General features: G+C 46.3%; 1 protein-coding gene across 2 annotated transcripts in view; it reads left to right on the top strand.

Annotated features, from left to right (window-relative positions):
* TMEM186 (transmembrane protein 186) overlaps positions 1–15,007 on the top strand; it is a 140,276-nt gene that overhangs the window by 112,907 nt on the left and 12,362 nt on the right. Inside the window, exon 2 of one of the 2 annotated variants that reach the window (XM_069647048.1) lies at positions 6,438–6,510. The exons of the other annotated variant lie outside the window; for it this stretch is intronic. The gene's annotated coding sequence lies outside the window, so the exon portion shown is untranslated. The remainder of the gene's footprint in view (positions 1–6,437; positions 6,511–15,007) is intronic. 2 annotated transcript variants of the gene reach the window in all.

Below are 15,007 nucleotides of genomic sequence, written 5' to 3'. Positions count from 1 at the left end.
GTGAAGGACCATGGGGACAGTGGATGTCACACAAGGGATAATATTACTGACGCGCCCTGTCAACGTCACTTTTACAGTTTCGAAAACAAATAATGTAATACTCTGCGACTACCACTAGATGTCGACCTATGCATAGCATGTGAATCTAAGCAGATACAAGCATCCGACATACGATTATGTTGAGTAATGTATCCCATATATCACCCAGCAGAGCACTAACGTACGTAGGTGACCATCTCAAGAGCAAGCTAGTGTTTAGACACTATGGGTCAACACTTGGTAGTACTAACCGGGACTTATGGACCCCTGGGTTAAGGAGTAGGGCCAACACCAGATTAGACAGCGGGACGGCCCCTAGGCCCCACAAAAAGGAAAATAATCCCCCCGAACTGTCTCTGTGACTTCAGTGATTATTGTGCCAACAGACTCGATATATACACATATTTTGATTTATACACTGATTGATGAAGCTAAATTGTGCCATTAGTCTGCCCAGTATGAGTAATATGTTTGTAAAACAGCCTCTCTCCCTCCCTCAAGTTGTTCATTGTCAAGCTTGCGTAACTCTAGTTTACCCTGATGTAACTACTTGTAGCCGTGTCCTTTTCCTTAAAGCAATACTGCAGATCCCAGAATGCAACAGAAGCAAACTGGGTATGCTTCTCCTGCTAGTGCTGTGGAGTAAACCTATTCTTTAAAGTGCTCGGTCTGCTATAATAGGAGGGCTGCTAAAATAATTATAACAAATAAAATAACCATTTAATATCCTCTGTGTATTTAATTTTCCCCTTTCATACTGTAGATGGCACTCCCCTACTACTTATACATTGACATTTCTTTAACCAAAAATTGCAGCAACTATGACGAACAAAGTGCCTGGTGTTTGACTAGTAGAGCAGTAGCTTTGCCATCCACAGGTGCCCCATTACCCAGAACACTATTAACTGGCACTTCCTTTCCCGCTAATAGCAACGTTCTGGTTAAGAAAATGAAGGCTAACAAAAGCTGTATGACGGATACGTGAGACTATGTATGGCAGACAATGTAAACCGAGCAGAAGGCCAACAAGCTTTGATGTCCTACCTTTTTGCACAAGCTCTCTGCCAACCGGATACCCAACATTGGGTTTCTTGGCAAATTTAATTATCTGGCACCATTGGATTTCCATTGGTGCTGGACAGTCGAATCATGAAAATGAGTAGGGTCCTAGCGCAGGCCTCACCAAACAGCAGTTTCTAATATTCCAAAGGTCCATTTAGAAGCACAGTAGTTCAGTACAGTCCGTCTTTGGTAGGTTTTCCTAATATTTTCAAAAATATGTTTTTAACCAATATCGCTTACATTAGGGTTTGCTATCCTCAAACCCTTCCTTTGGGCATGTGTCAAAATAGATTGTTTCTCTTTCAGTGTTTTCACGTTAAACCCTTGCAGCCATTTACATGTTGCCCTTCTGTGTTTTTTCCTTACGTTTCCCATTATTTTGTATTTTCATGACCAGAACAGAAGACAGTACTGCAAATGGAGCCTTACCAGTGCACTGTAACATGTAAATATTCAATTTAGTTAATTTGCACCCACCTCAGAGGTAGAAACTTTAGTCTTCATGTTATTATTTTCGGTCAACCTACTCCCCCTTCAGCAGGGTCCATTATGGGCTGAGCTACCCAGAAATCACCCTCTTTTTCTTCCTGTCCCACAGAGGGCTGAGCTGTGGTCCATAGCCTTGCTGATGATGTGACATTCTCTAGGATGGCGGGTGATGTGAGATTCTCCAGGATGGCGGGAGTAGGTCTTTGGAAACTTGCTAGCTAAGGGTCCAAGGTTCAGTTCAGAAGCTCCAGAAAAAGGGCACAGTAGCACTCCTCCCAACTGGGGTATAAAGTCTGTTGGCACTCCCCTGGGTATTCTCATTGCAAGGCTTGGGGCACAGTCTGGGCTATGCAGTCAGCACTGATGGTTCTTCCTGTAAGCTACAACTCGGCTCAGGTGGAGGGAAATAGGGATTTTAACCCCTTAAGTGCTAAGGGCATGTAGGTTCATTCTGAATTCCCATTGGAATTCATTGGAGGCTCCGCCCACTCCCGTAGTTCTTAAAGGCTCTTAGGTTCTTTTCTCTGTCTTGGTGCAGAAGGGCTACATTGGCCTTAACGAGTTACAAGGTGGTTGTCAGACTGTCTTTTCACATGGTGCCTTGAGCTGAGATCCTCTTTCTTCATTGCTGATCGGGTGGATAGCGTGCGTGTAGACCTAGGAAGCAGGTTCTGAATGCTGAGATCCTCTCTTCATTGTTTAAGGCACATTTGTTGATTTTGTGTGCCTCCCTGAGGAATGGTCTACACAGTTTGCATTCGAGAATCCCATATCCCCAGACTAAGGGTGAGGATGTGCTCCCTTTAGTGGGGTCTGACCTTCTCCCTCCATGACAACATGCAGACAATCCCACCCACTTTGCGAGGTAAATAAGGCTTTTCCTCACAGCTGCTTGAATCTCCATCTCCATCACTTGGTAGTAACACCCTACTTTACATAGTAGCCAATGCGACTCCCAGAAACTCCAGCTTGCAGACGGCATACAGTTCAGGTTTCATCCACTTGATGGGGAAACCTACACCCTGAAAAGTGCTATTTGCATCTGGTCATGGACCCGGTAGTGTCCTGAGATCTAAAAATCAGATCATTTAACTATATGAATCTCTGTGCCCATTACTCCTGCACGACATCCCTCCAGAAAGTCAATCCCTTCCAGATTGGAGTGAAGGTACAGAATCCATCTATTGAAATTGCTCAGCTTTATGACTGGATTCACCTTCCATTTTCACCTCCGTGGGTAGAGGTTGATTATTAAACTCCTTGCATAATGACCTGCCTGTATGACTGGCCTCTCCAAGGGAGCTTCCGGATCTACCGGTTTATAAGATCCCTTTCCGAATCGGGCTGAGGCTGCTGCATGGGAAGGTGTTCTGGAAAAGGCTAGTCGAAACCCTTGGATCGTCTAGAGGATCCAGGCATCTGTGTACACATTCCTGCTTGCCCACAAAAGCCCTAGCCTCATTCCCACTAGAGGGACCGGTAGAATGACTATGGTTACCTAATGTGATTGCAGACTGACACACGGTGGCACATATCCATCGATGGAAAGGACACTGCAGTCTCTCAAGGGGGAAAAATAGTTGTCATCTAGCATCTTGGTACTTTTGGTACACCTTTGCGTCTTTGGAACCTTCGCATTTTATGAGAGAGGTGAAACCAGCACCCCCTGCCCCTTTAAAGCACTCAGGAAAACCTTAGATGATGGCCCTCATTTTAGAAAAGACGTTTGCTAATTTCTTTAGCAAACGGATGATTGAAACTTGAGTCCTTGGCCAAGGGGAACCACTCCTAATTTGTCTAACCTTTAGTCTATTTAAGTAACATGCTCTTTAGTTTCTCGGCTGAGATAGTGCAGGTCACTTTATCCAAGACACTGCCTGAGCACACACTCCCAATTTCGGTGGGTCCATATGAACACAGGATCCTTGGATCGTCCTGCAAAGTACATCCCCCGAAAAGTCCATCATTTGGGGCAGTTGGCTCCATATGTGTTTTGTTTTTGACCATATTCAGATGTTTGCTCAAGCATCAACAACTCCTCCGAAGATAAAGTAAAGAAAGTGACACACAATATTTGCCCTGACCATGGTGTAGAATCCACAAAGAAAGCAGGATCCAGAGAGAGAGAGAGAGAGAGAGAGAGAGAGAGAGAGAGAAAAAAAAAAAAAAAAAAACTACTAGCCAGGCATAAAACGTACTCACCTGGTCACACAGCATACCATGTCCTACTTGTCAAGATTCAATGATCACTCACCAATTGCTAATGGTGAGTGCACATTTTGAGGCCTGAAGATATCTGCTGTTGAGTTTCGCCTCAGACTGCTTACATGTCCTTAGGCACTACAGACCGCCATATTGTAAACACTACACACAGTTGTCCACGGTAAACGCTGCATTTTCGAGATGAACATCCAGAGCCCCTGGATCGTGATAGCACTGTTATGAGGTATGGGGTCAGGTCAGTTATTCATTTCTCATCACATTTGAGTGTAGAACAGGACTAGACCACTTGGTTATTCTTCCTTTTTCTCCTCAAAATGTTCATCGTGCCTCTGTGTGGGGATGGGGTGGCAGTATAAAGGAACTTTGGGTCAAACATCTTGCTTTAGAACTACTACCAAACCACAACTGGCAGCCTTATCAACATTTTTTTAATTTCAAGGCATGCGCAGCAGCATATTTTAGATCTCCACCATACGTATGTGCAGCCTGGTTTTCAGATTTAGCAGTATGGCACGGCATGACCTGTTAGTGCTGTTTGTCACTTGAAGTACTGATAGGTTTCGACTGGACTCATCTGCTTCTTAAAGGAGATGAAACCACCGCCCCCGGCAGTGAACATATGTATAAAATCAGTGACATACATCCAGCTTTTCTTAGCTGCATCATACAGATCTAAACAAGGTTCCAGTTGGTGGAGTTCATGGAAATTACCATGTAAAAGGTAAACATTGCAACTGTAAATGTAAAAAGGTGTTGTGGTCCGCTTGAAGAAGGCCTCCAGCCAAGAAACCCATTGGAGGCAGAGTGTATCATTATGTTCTGGAAACCTAAAAGTAATTAAGAAATGACATTGCATTTTCGCTAATCAGGGAGTGACTATAAAAATAAACATTTTGATTAATGCAAGTGCACTATTTTAATGAATGCTGCAACAGCTAACTTAACTGTGGTAACTCTCCACATGACCAGTCGGGGACACCGACTGCTCCCAGATACCATCCCTAACACACACTGCCCCTCTGATGCTCTATATTTGAGGGTGAGAAGTGAAGGGCCCTGAGGGGATCGATCCAGACAGAGTACACAGTGGATAGTGACAACTGGCCTAACCTATTTCTACACTCTCCTCTGTGAACCGAAGAGACAAGGTTGGTAGCCATTATGTGCCCAGGTGAGGAGAGAGGAAGTGGTGCAGTGACTGCTGATGGAATACTTTCTGAGGAAACCCCATCTTCTTTCCATGAAGAAGACTGCAAAGAAGGTGGTTTCAGTGAGATGGGTGATCTTAGTTTCTGAGTGGTCCAAGATACAAAATTCTGAGACTTGAAACGGATTTAAGGAAGGGAAAGATTAACCGAAACTGAAGACCACTAGGACAATGGAGAAAAACCTGGAATGAAAGGAACTTCTTGCAGTATGTCTGTTGAACTTTATTAAGCTATAAGCCAGCAGTTCCAGGAAGCAAGTTGTAGACCTGAATGTTGGTAACTGCCATTTTGGAGCAAGTTTAAATCACTCTACCAAGTTTTGAACTTAGCACGGTCTCCACCAATGCTGCAAATCCCAGGCTGCAAACCTCTATACGCCATGGAAGAACGAACCAACCAACTATCACTAGCATCTTAAGATGTTTGCTAATGCTTCGTGTTATTAATTGAGGGCAGTACGTTTTACAGAAATCGACGTATTAGGACTGGGATAATTACATCACAGAACGGCTGTCAGAAGTGAGAAAATACCACACTATGGAGTGCGTCCGCATCTTCAATAGCCACATGCCCAGGGACGTACAACAGGGTAAGGCCAGTTATTCTGCCTAATCTGTATGTAGTGGTTTGCAGTTACCCCCTAGAGGATACTTGACCAGAAAACGCAGAGCGAAATTTGTTATTAATTATGCAGACAAACTACCAATTTTTAAGTTATTTTTGTGTCGCCACACTCGTTATAGATACTGACACCTTGGGATCAGGTGTCCCCGCCCCAACTCCCCACCCCTTTTTATGTGACAGCAGCGTTCGTGAGAATCCCCATGTGGTAGAACGGGCCGTCAATTTCAAGAAACGCCATGATTATAGATTGAATAGGGTAAGGCTAACCTAATGTCCATACTCGCTTTCTGGTTCGCACAGTTAAGCAAGAGTATTTGTGACCCAAAACACAGATTGGTGTGTGATTGTCGTGCCAATGTTTCACTTTCCATAGGACTTGCACAACCATCCTGCAAAACGAAGTGTGCAAACACATAGACATATTTTTGAGAATTTGGCCGTAGCCGTGAGATTCAAGCAACCACACGGAACAAAAGTGAAATAGGTATGAGCTGCTCTTGTCACTTTTGTCCTGTAGAACACAAGAAACAATATTGTTTGCAAGTCCGAATACAGCCAAACATTGTTTAGCTCACTAAAGTCATCTTGTTTGTACTTATCTATTGAGATTCAAGGCATGCCGCAGTCAATGGAAAGAGTGAGAGCTGGAGGTTGAGTGTGAGGAGATCAAGTTTATGGGGCAATAGGGTTTGGCAAATGAAATGCTAAGTGAGTAATAAGTATTGAAGACTTCGAAGCATAAAAGTAATGCACTAGATATATCAAATGATACGTATATAAATGTCGTTTCAGAAGCACATGTTGGGAGGAATGCCATTAAATATACCCGTACTACACGAAGACAGGAGTTTGATAAATTGCACTGGTAAATATTATCTTGATTAAGAAAGTAGAAAGAAGGGAAATAAGACACAAAACCCCTGAAGAATTTCCTATGCTAGTTTTTAACACATAATGAGGAATGAAACCTGTTGGGTGAAATGAGGTATGAAGAGTATGTTTGAGTGTATTGATTTTTAGAATCTTCTACAAGAAATTGGTTAATGTACTGTATGCATCTAGCTATTTGACGCACTGTCGAGCACGAAGCTTTTTAGGTTTTCTTCGTGTAATATTGTTATGTATATTTCCATTTGTGCACATGGATTTTGCACATCATTTTAGACAGCAGTAAATGTAATTAAAGTTGATAATTTTGTAAATTGGGCTTTAAAGTTTGCTTTAAAAATGTCCTTACATAATAGAACCCAAGAAGGCATGATCCCCACTTAAGCTTCAGAAACGACCCGACCCAGTGACATTGTAGTCAGTTTAAGGTTAATAACCTGCAGAGGGGTTGTTTAACTGGATTTTTATATTTCCCTCAAGTCTCTTTGTGTGTTTTAAGCAAATCGAAGTTGGCCAGGAACTGGATACATTGGTATCAGGTAATATTATCACCACCAAAAATATTGCTGTACATATGGTCGTCGGGAACGGCCATAGGCGATATTGTTGGTGAGGATAATTTATGGGGTAAATGGATGGGAGGGTTGCAGGGGTGTCCCCCGCTCCCTTTTAAAATATATGGGGGTTGCGGGGGTGTCCCCCGCAGGTTCCATGGGGTAATATTGCCGCAAAAATATGGCAAAATTTTTGTATGGCGATATTTGTGCGGCGATATTATCACATGGAACCGATACATTATCAGTGGCATGTAGGTATATGGCCAGACAATGCCGACAGCACCTCCTCTGTCCTACTCGGACCAGCCGTGGGGACACATTGAGCGAACCAACATAGTGGGACTGCCCAGGGTCTCTCCCAGATTCCCACCCTTATTGCCCATGCTGACAATCATGCCTTTGGAGCAACAAAGATACAGCATTTTTCATACAGTCCCAGGCCGGGGTGGGCTGAAATTACTGCCAGCAAAACAAAATTGGTGAAATACAAGACCAATTCTATATTGTCGCTCCCACCCCCAGGTTCTGTCCTTCCTTTTTTTTTTTTTTTTTTGGACAAGTTCATTTTCCCCCGAAATGTTGCTTTTTTGCGGGGGCCTAATATATTTTGTATGTCAACAAAAAATTAATTTGTGGAGAAAAATGAAATTCCATGCTTGAAAACTTTACATAGCGGGCTAAATTAGCTCAGGGGCCAACTATACAGAGAACAAAATGTGGCCATTTTGCCCACCCTTGTCCCGGTTGCACAAGCTCAGATAGTGAGAGTGGCCTGTGAACCAACAAAAGAGAGAACCATTGTTGGCTGCTTTACACCTGGCTTTATAATGCAGAGAGCACAGTGAACAACCGGCATCATGCAGGCAAGAGATGCATGCTGAAAAGGAAGAGGACCATTACAGCATCAGGCAGCCGCCATGAGAGGGCCCACTGATTCCAAAATGGTTGCCCAGCTTGGCCCCCTGAGCTGAAGGCCAAACGCTAGCAATCAGTAGTTTCTTAACTGCACCATTTTTGAGTGGGGCCAAACGACCTAAAACGTTCGCCGGGCACTATACTTAAATCCTTACAGTTGCAACCCTTCATTGGGGAATCCAATTGCCCCCCAACCAAGAGTATAAAAAAAGGGCCAGACTTCAGGGTTGGTGTTGGCGTTTGGAGATGGACGGAGAGCGAAGCAGCATAAAGCAAAGAGCAGGGGGAGGACCATGGACATGTTCAAAAGGAAGAAAGAAAGAAGAGCAGTTTGGAGAAGGGAAGGGAAAATAAAATTGTCTGGATCAAGTATGAAGGCATGGAAATAAGGACATAGGAAGGAGAAAATGGAAAGAGAATTGCCAGGAAAAAGGAGTATGGTACTATAAAGAGGAGGATGGAGGAAGTTAAGGTCAGCAAGAAAGATGCGTTCGAGAAGAGGGAGACCAGGAAGGAGAGAAGCAAGCTGAAGTGAGTACACGTGCCATCGGGGGAAGGTGGTGGACCGTGAGGTCAATTAAAACAACTCAGTGTTGGCACTACCAAGAATGCCAAGGGACAGGCAGGAATGGGCAAGTGGAACCATTGGAACTTGAGTTGAGACTACCTGGGCTAAACTAGTTGAAAGCCATGTTGGCTTTGAGTTCATAACTATAAGGGCTCACACCTCATCAACACTGAAAGAGCTAGCTGGGAGCCCAAATCTAGATCAGACTTTTTAGGGACACTGAATATTTGCTGAACTTATATACAGGGAGATGACTTGATTGCAGACTGGCCCAGAGCCTTATGAACATTCCCTGCACTTATTAGTAATACTTCTCTCACAATGTTTACCTTGGTTTTGACTGTTGTTCTGCCAAAATTGCATCTCAAGTGTTCCGTTGATTCTCTTGCACCATAACATTTGACAGACTGCTCTGCCCTTGTGACTGCACCCAAATGCTCACACACACTGTACATCTTGTGTTCACGCCAACAAATCCACACCCTGTCCATACAGTCAAACACTGTACATACAACCACACAATGTAGCGATCTCACTGTGATACAAATCTAATTATTATTCTGATGCTTGTGAATCTGCTTAGAATCACATGCTGTGCATATAGTCCGACATCCAGTGGAAATCGCAGAGTATTGCATCTTTCTTTGGAAGATCGAAAGGGGACGTCGACATGGGCGTGACTGTGACACTATCCCTAACATGACATGTAGTGTACCCAAAATACTTCACGCATCGAGGTCCCTCAGTTTTTTTTTTCCCGGCATCCTAGTTGGTCGCTGTTAGGAAAGATTTCATAATTGTATGCCATTTTCCCTACATGTGTACACACCCAAACTTTTTGCTGCTGTTTAGACACCATTGACTGACTTTGCCAGAGAAGCACAGCATTCAGCTGCACTCCTCTGGGCTTTCGCTCACTTTTTATGGGGAAACTGACATGCCCTTAAGAGAGTCAGTACTGGGAGACTTTGTTTCCCTTAGTCCTTTTCCTGTGTTGCAACTTTTGTGCAACATGTAACAAGTGTGCAATGTATCTTACCATACAGCACACTTGGGTCTATAGTCCTATTCCCAAGGCCCTAGATACTCTTGCTGGACTTTTTATGAACTGTGCAGATGTGTCATGGACAGGACTGGTGGCAGCTATCGTTTCACATTATTTTTAACCCTTTCCTGCCATGGTAACCGCTTTAACCGCGTTTGGCACGAATAGGTGGCCTGGCTCCAAAATGGCCATGCCACAAGGTTCTTTGTCCTTTCCTTTGGCCATCTTGTCCCTTCACCTTCCAAGTATCCTGAAACTACGAAGCTGAGTCGAGGAACCGCTGGTGACCTGCTAGAAAGTTTGGCACCCTGAGCCCGATGTCGTCCCGTGGGACCCCTCTGCATCTGGTCATCCTAAAAGGTCTGCAAAGACGCTTCGACTCATTGGAATAGTGGGACCAACTATTCTCGGCACCTTCATTCAAACCTGCAAGTAAGCTTTCTCGGAAGTGTCCCTGGGCCAACCAGTGGACTGACCAGCTTACCCAGTTGCTTTGCTCTGTCACTGCTGCCGTTTCGAAGAGGCCCTCGAAATCTGGTATACTGCTATCACGGCACCCTCACGCCGAATTTCGTACACTTGGCGTTCCCAGGTCTGAAGTGAGACGAGTGCGCCAGGACTGGAGCATACGTGGTTACTGTGTTGCCCTGCCGCGGCAACAACCCTTGCAAGTGCGCTGCATTTGTGACCCTCTTGCCCCTGAAGCCTGCTGCAGTGAAACCAGGTCGATTCATCCACCTGGAGCAGAGAAATCGCCACTGTCCCGTTCGGGAATCCTCACTGTATCTCGGGAACTGAAAGCCGCAGAGACGTCCTTTTTGTCGCATTCAAACCTGCAAGCAAAGTGGACTGAACTGGCGAAGTTTGGGTCCGAGAGCGCCTGGGACCGGTGAGTACTTCTAACAGTAACCGGTGGCCCCTAGCGGCAGGGCCCCTTTTTACGCACAAGTGGCCCCTGAGGGCCCCTCTCCTTTCCACTGCTAGTGCGAACTAGCGACCCCACCCCGCACTCTGGAACTGCCTCTGCCTTCAAGTGGAGGTTCTCCCTGAATAGTGGGACCTTATTCTTCATCGCCTCATCCACCTTCCTCAGCTGCTAGAGACCCCTGAAGAGACCCTGGTTCCCCCCTTTGGAACAACCGCGTGCACTTGCATTGCATGTACTCTTGATCACACAGCTCCTCTCTTCTTAGGGCTTAGTTAGGTGTGTTGCTGATGTCAAAAGGGCTTAAAGACTACCTGTACTGCCTGTGTCCTTCCCATCTAGGTTGTCGACATATTTCGTGCAGTTAACCCTTTAGACCCCGATGGTCTTGTATATATATTGTATTGCTTGTGTTGTGTTGGTTTACTTAGTATTGCTGTGATTCTTTTGCTATGGTCTGAGTTGCAAAGGCCTTGTAATAAATGTGTTTATATTTTTGCTATAACACCTGCCTGGGAGTAATTTGTAAGTCACCTTAATGTGTGTGCTCATTTTGGTCTTTCAGTCACCCTCACCCCTCCTGAGACTTAGTCTTGACCGCCGCCATAGCTACCTTGATTGGTCTGGCTTGTCTAGAGGTTACCCTGTTCCAAAAAACTAGGCTGGCCTTCTGAACTTCTGCCCACCAGGTCAGAGTTTAGAAATCCATCTTAACAGTCGCCTGTGCGGCGCTCGCAAAACAGTTTTATATTGCTAACTTTGTCCCCACGACCTGCGGTCTTCTAGTCTCTCGACTAATCTTCTCGATGACTGCCTCGTGGTTTCCTACCGCTGAAGATATCTACACATACTCGGTGGCTGTTCAACTGTTCGACGACTGTCGACCGCGTGGCCTCGGCCCTCCAGCCAGGCCCTTACAGTAAGGAGAGTGGAGCCTTGGGTTTATTCTTCTCTAAGAATGTATTTCCTTTACCCCTCTCTTTCTCTTCTTGATCTGACTGCCGTTACCCTCTGCTATGGAGAGGATGCCCTTACCTTCTGCTATGGAGAGGACCCCGTTACCCTCTGCTATGGAGAGGACGCCCTTTAAATTTTGCCCGTCGTGTAACGGCAAGTTTCCTTGGAAGGATACCCATCGCCGATGCAATCGGTGTCTTCCTCAAGACCACGACAAGGGCTCATGCGAGTCCTGTAAGCTCTTTCGACCGAAAACGTAAAACAAGCAGACTAAACGGTGGGTGGCCTATGCTATGGAGGCCGAAAGCCTTTCCCCGTATGATGCTGTCGCTTCGCATGACGAGGAATCAGTTGGTAGCCCTGGCTCTGAACTGGAAGCCATCAACCTCTCAGCGAAGCCTACAGGCTCCCAAATGCCCGGCCCCACCAGACAGGTGACTGGCTCTGTTATGGGGAGTTCACACCCCGGCAACAAGGGCACCCACACACCAGGGATACAAAAACACACAACCCCTAAGGCCTCGAAGCGCACAATGCCAACAGGGCTGCTGAAAATTTCAACAGCACCTACCGAACCTCGCGGTTCAGCGCCCTCCATGCAACCGCATTTGCGGCATGCGACTGGGCATCCCTCTGGAACGGGCGTTCACCCTAAAAAAACATACTGTCGTTGACACGCCTTTGAGGGCGAACAAGCACCTAAGGCCTCGGTGGAGTCACCGACCGCGACTGTGCCGTGGGCACATCGAGACCTTCGATTCAACTGCCGAAAATCTGTGAAAGCTTTGCGACTGTCATTTTGGCAGCCACAGAGCACAAGGGCACCCCCTCATCGAGAGGAATATTCTGAAGCTCCCCAGGCTCTCTCTAAGGGCTTATTGGGAAATCTTCCCCTCCTGAGCAACCTTTTACACGTCCAGACCCTTCTGTCTCTTTCTTATGGACTAGGGAGAGGATTTAACAATACATGGACAAAATGGCCTAGTTTATTGACTTTTCTGACAGGTACATTACACCAAAAACACCCAGGGAAGAGGACTCCTGCCCCATTCCTTACAAACTGCAGAATTTACCGATCTCTGCACAGGGACACCAGGAAGATATCTTCGATGTCCCAGAGGACCCAACTCAAGAGTATACTTATGAGGACATTAATCCTTTTGCACAAAACACGGCTGATCAAGGCCCAGACTGGGATCAGGCAGAGGATCAGGGTCCTTGGCTATCACCAACTCATACCCTTGACTCGGACGTCATCTGCCTAGATCCCCGTCTTCTCCTCCACAGAGGGCTTTGTCACCTGTTGACGACCAGATGTTATTGAATTCTATTTTAAAAACATCAGCCAATGCTTTCCAAATTGCAACACATGAGGCAGCTCTAGACTCCGATTTCGTGGAGGATATTCTCAAGGAGAAGGCTCTGACTAGTCAAGTGATCCCCCTACTAACCTCTATAAAGAGGCTCCTGGCCCCTTCCTTGCTGTCCCAGTCCCTCACAGGGGCGGTTGAAAAATTATTCCACCCATCACCTTCAACCCACTCTACATAAGGGGTCATGCTACACCAGATTCCTTGGTGGTCACGACCACTCGGAAGAGGGCGGGGGTTCCACTGTCTTCGTCGGAAGCCCCTCCGGACAAAGAATGTAAAAAGCTTAATGCCCTGGGTAAACGGGTCACAGCCTCTGCTCCCTACTCCACAAGGATCGCTAATAATTCCACTCTCCTGACCAGTTACAGTGATGTCCAATGGGGCCTAGTTCAGGATGGCCTTCAAGATGTTCCAGAGCCCACCCGATCACGCCTACTGGCAGTCGTGGCTGAAGGCATACAAGTGACCCATAACATATTGAAGAACACCTTAGCCCAGGGGACCTTACTTAAAAGATATGCCTGGTTAAAGAACTCCAGCTTTAAACCCGAAACTCAGGCCTCTTTGATCCACAAGCCAGTGGAGGACTCCAACCTTTTTGGGAAGGCTGTTTATGAAGCCATGGAGACAGCTAAAAAAGAACACGAAACACCAAAGTCGCTTAGCCAGATCACGGCTAAACCATTCCACCAACGTGGAGGCTCTAACTCACGCCGGTCCTTTCGTGGCCAATCTTTTTCCCGCTCTCCCCAAAAACAATATGGCTTCGGGAGTACTGCCTGGTAATTCGTCCAAGGCTCATTTGGTAGCCACCGATACCAACAAAGAGGCCATCGTAGGGACAAGGGTAGAGGCAGAAACTCTACACCTAGATACTCCCCAGCCTCACCTCAAAGTGGCTAGCCGGTTTGGGTCCCTTCCCACACTTCCCTGGTCAGGGGTCACTCGTCGACATTCATCCACGCCTGGGAGGGGGATCACATTAGACCAGTGGGTGCTAAAGACAGTTGCCCATGGCTACTGCATCAGGTTCCTCCGGGCACCTCAATACCACTTGCCCACCAAGAAGCAGATGCCTGTCGCCAGAAACCTACACATCCTGCTGGAAGAGGTTCAGGTCCTGCTGGAAAAGGGAACCAGAAAAGTCGTCCCCATTCTCCAGGTAAACAAGGTTATTTATTCAGTGTACTTCCTTGTACCCAAAAAGGATCTCGCCATGCGCCCTGTTTTAGACCTGCGCCGGGCGAACAAGTATGTCAAACCTCAAAAATTCAGGATGACAACACTGCAGGAGGTAATCCCACTACTGGAGCAGGGGGATTACATGGCCACATTGGACATGAAAGATGCATACTTTCATATTTCAATGTTGCCAGCGCACAGAAATACCTTGGGCTCATGATAGAGGACAAACACTATCAGTTCAAGGTTCTCCTCTTCGGCATTACCTCAGCACCACGAGTATTCACGAAGGTACTGGCGGTAGTAGCTGCTCACCTGCGCAGGCAGTCTATCCTTACCTCGACGACTGGCTCATAACAGGGGAATCATACAGAACATGCCAAACAAATAGCCAGAAGATGGTAGATCTCCTCTTCAACCTAGGTTTCTCTATCAACGAGAAAAAATCCAATCTGAACCCCAATCAAGTCAAACAGTTTCTGTGGGCTATAATTCGGACCAAAGACTGCCTCGTCTTTCCCTCCGAGAGGGTTCAAAACATGCTGTTCCAGATCCCTCACTAAGTTGCCATTCACCAGGTGATCGTACGTAAAGTCATGCGACCTTTGGGGGATGATGGCTTCCTGAGTCTACCTAGTTCCTCACGCTCGTTTGTGCATGCACCCCATGCAGAGTGCCTCTCGAGCCAATGGTGTCAGGCCAGTGGGCAGATCTAGTGGTTGTCTCGAACACCCTCGTTCAGTCTCTGCAGTGGTAGCCAAAGAAAAACCTTCTGCACGGAAAAACCTTCACCACCCCCGCATTAGAAGCCACTCTCACCATAGACTCATTTCTGACGGGGTGGGGAGCTCACCTCCTTCAAACAGACAGCGCACGGCGTGTGGTCCCCAGTGGTAGCATCCAATCACATCAACCTGTTGGAACTGCTAGCAGTGTTCAAGGCCCCAAAGGC

This window comes from Ambystoma mexicanum, chromosome 2q (genome assembly GCF_040938575.1).
Source record: "Ambystoma mexicanum isolate Mex_15411 chromosome 2q, UKY_AmexF1_1, whole genome shotgun sequence".
Classification (NCBI taxonomy): Eukaryota; Metazoa; Chordata; class Amphibia; order Caudata; family Ambystomatidae; genus Ambystoma; species Ambystoma mexicanum.
This window is presented reverse-complemented; position numbering and strand designations above follow the sequence as displayed.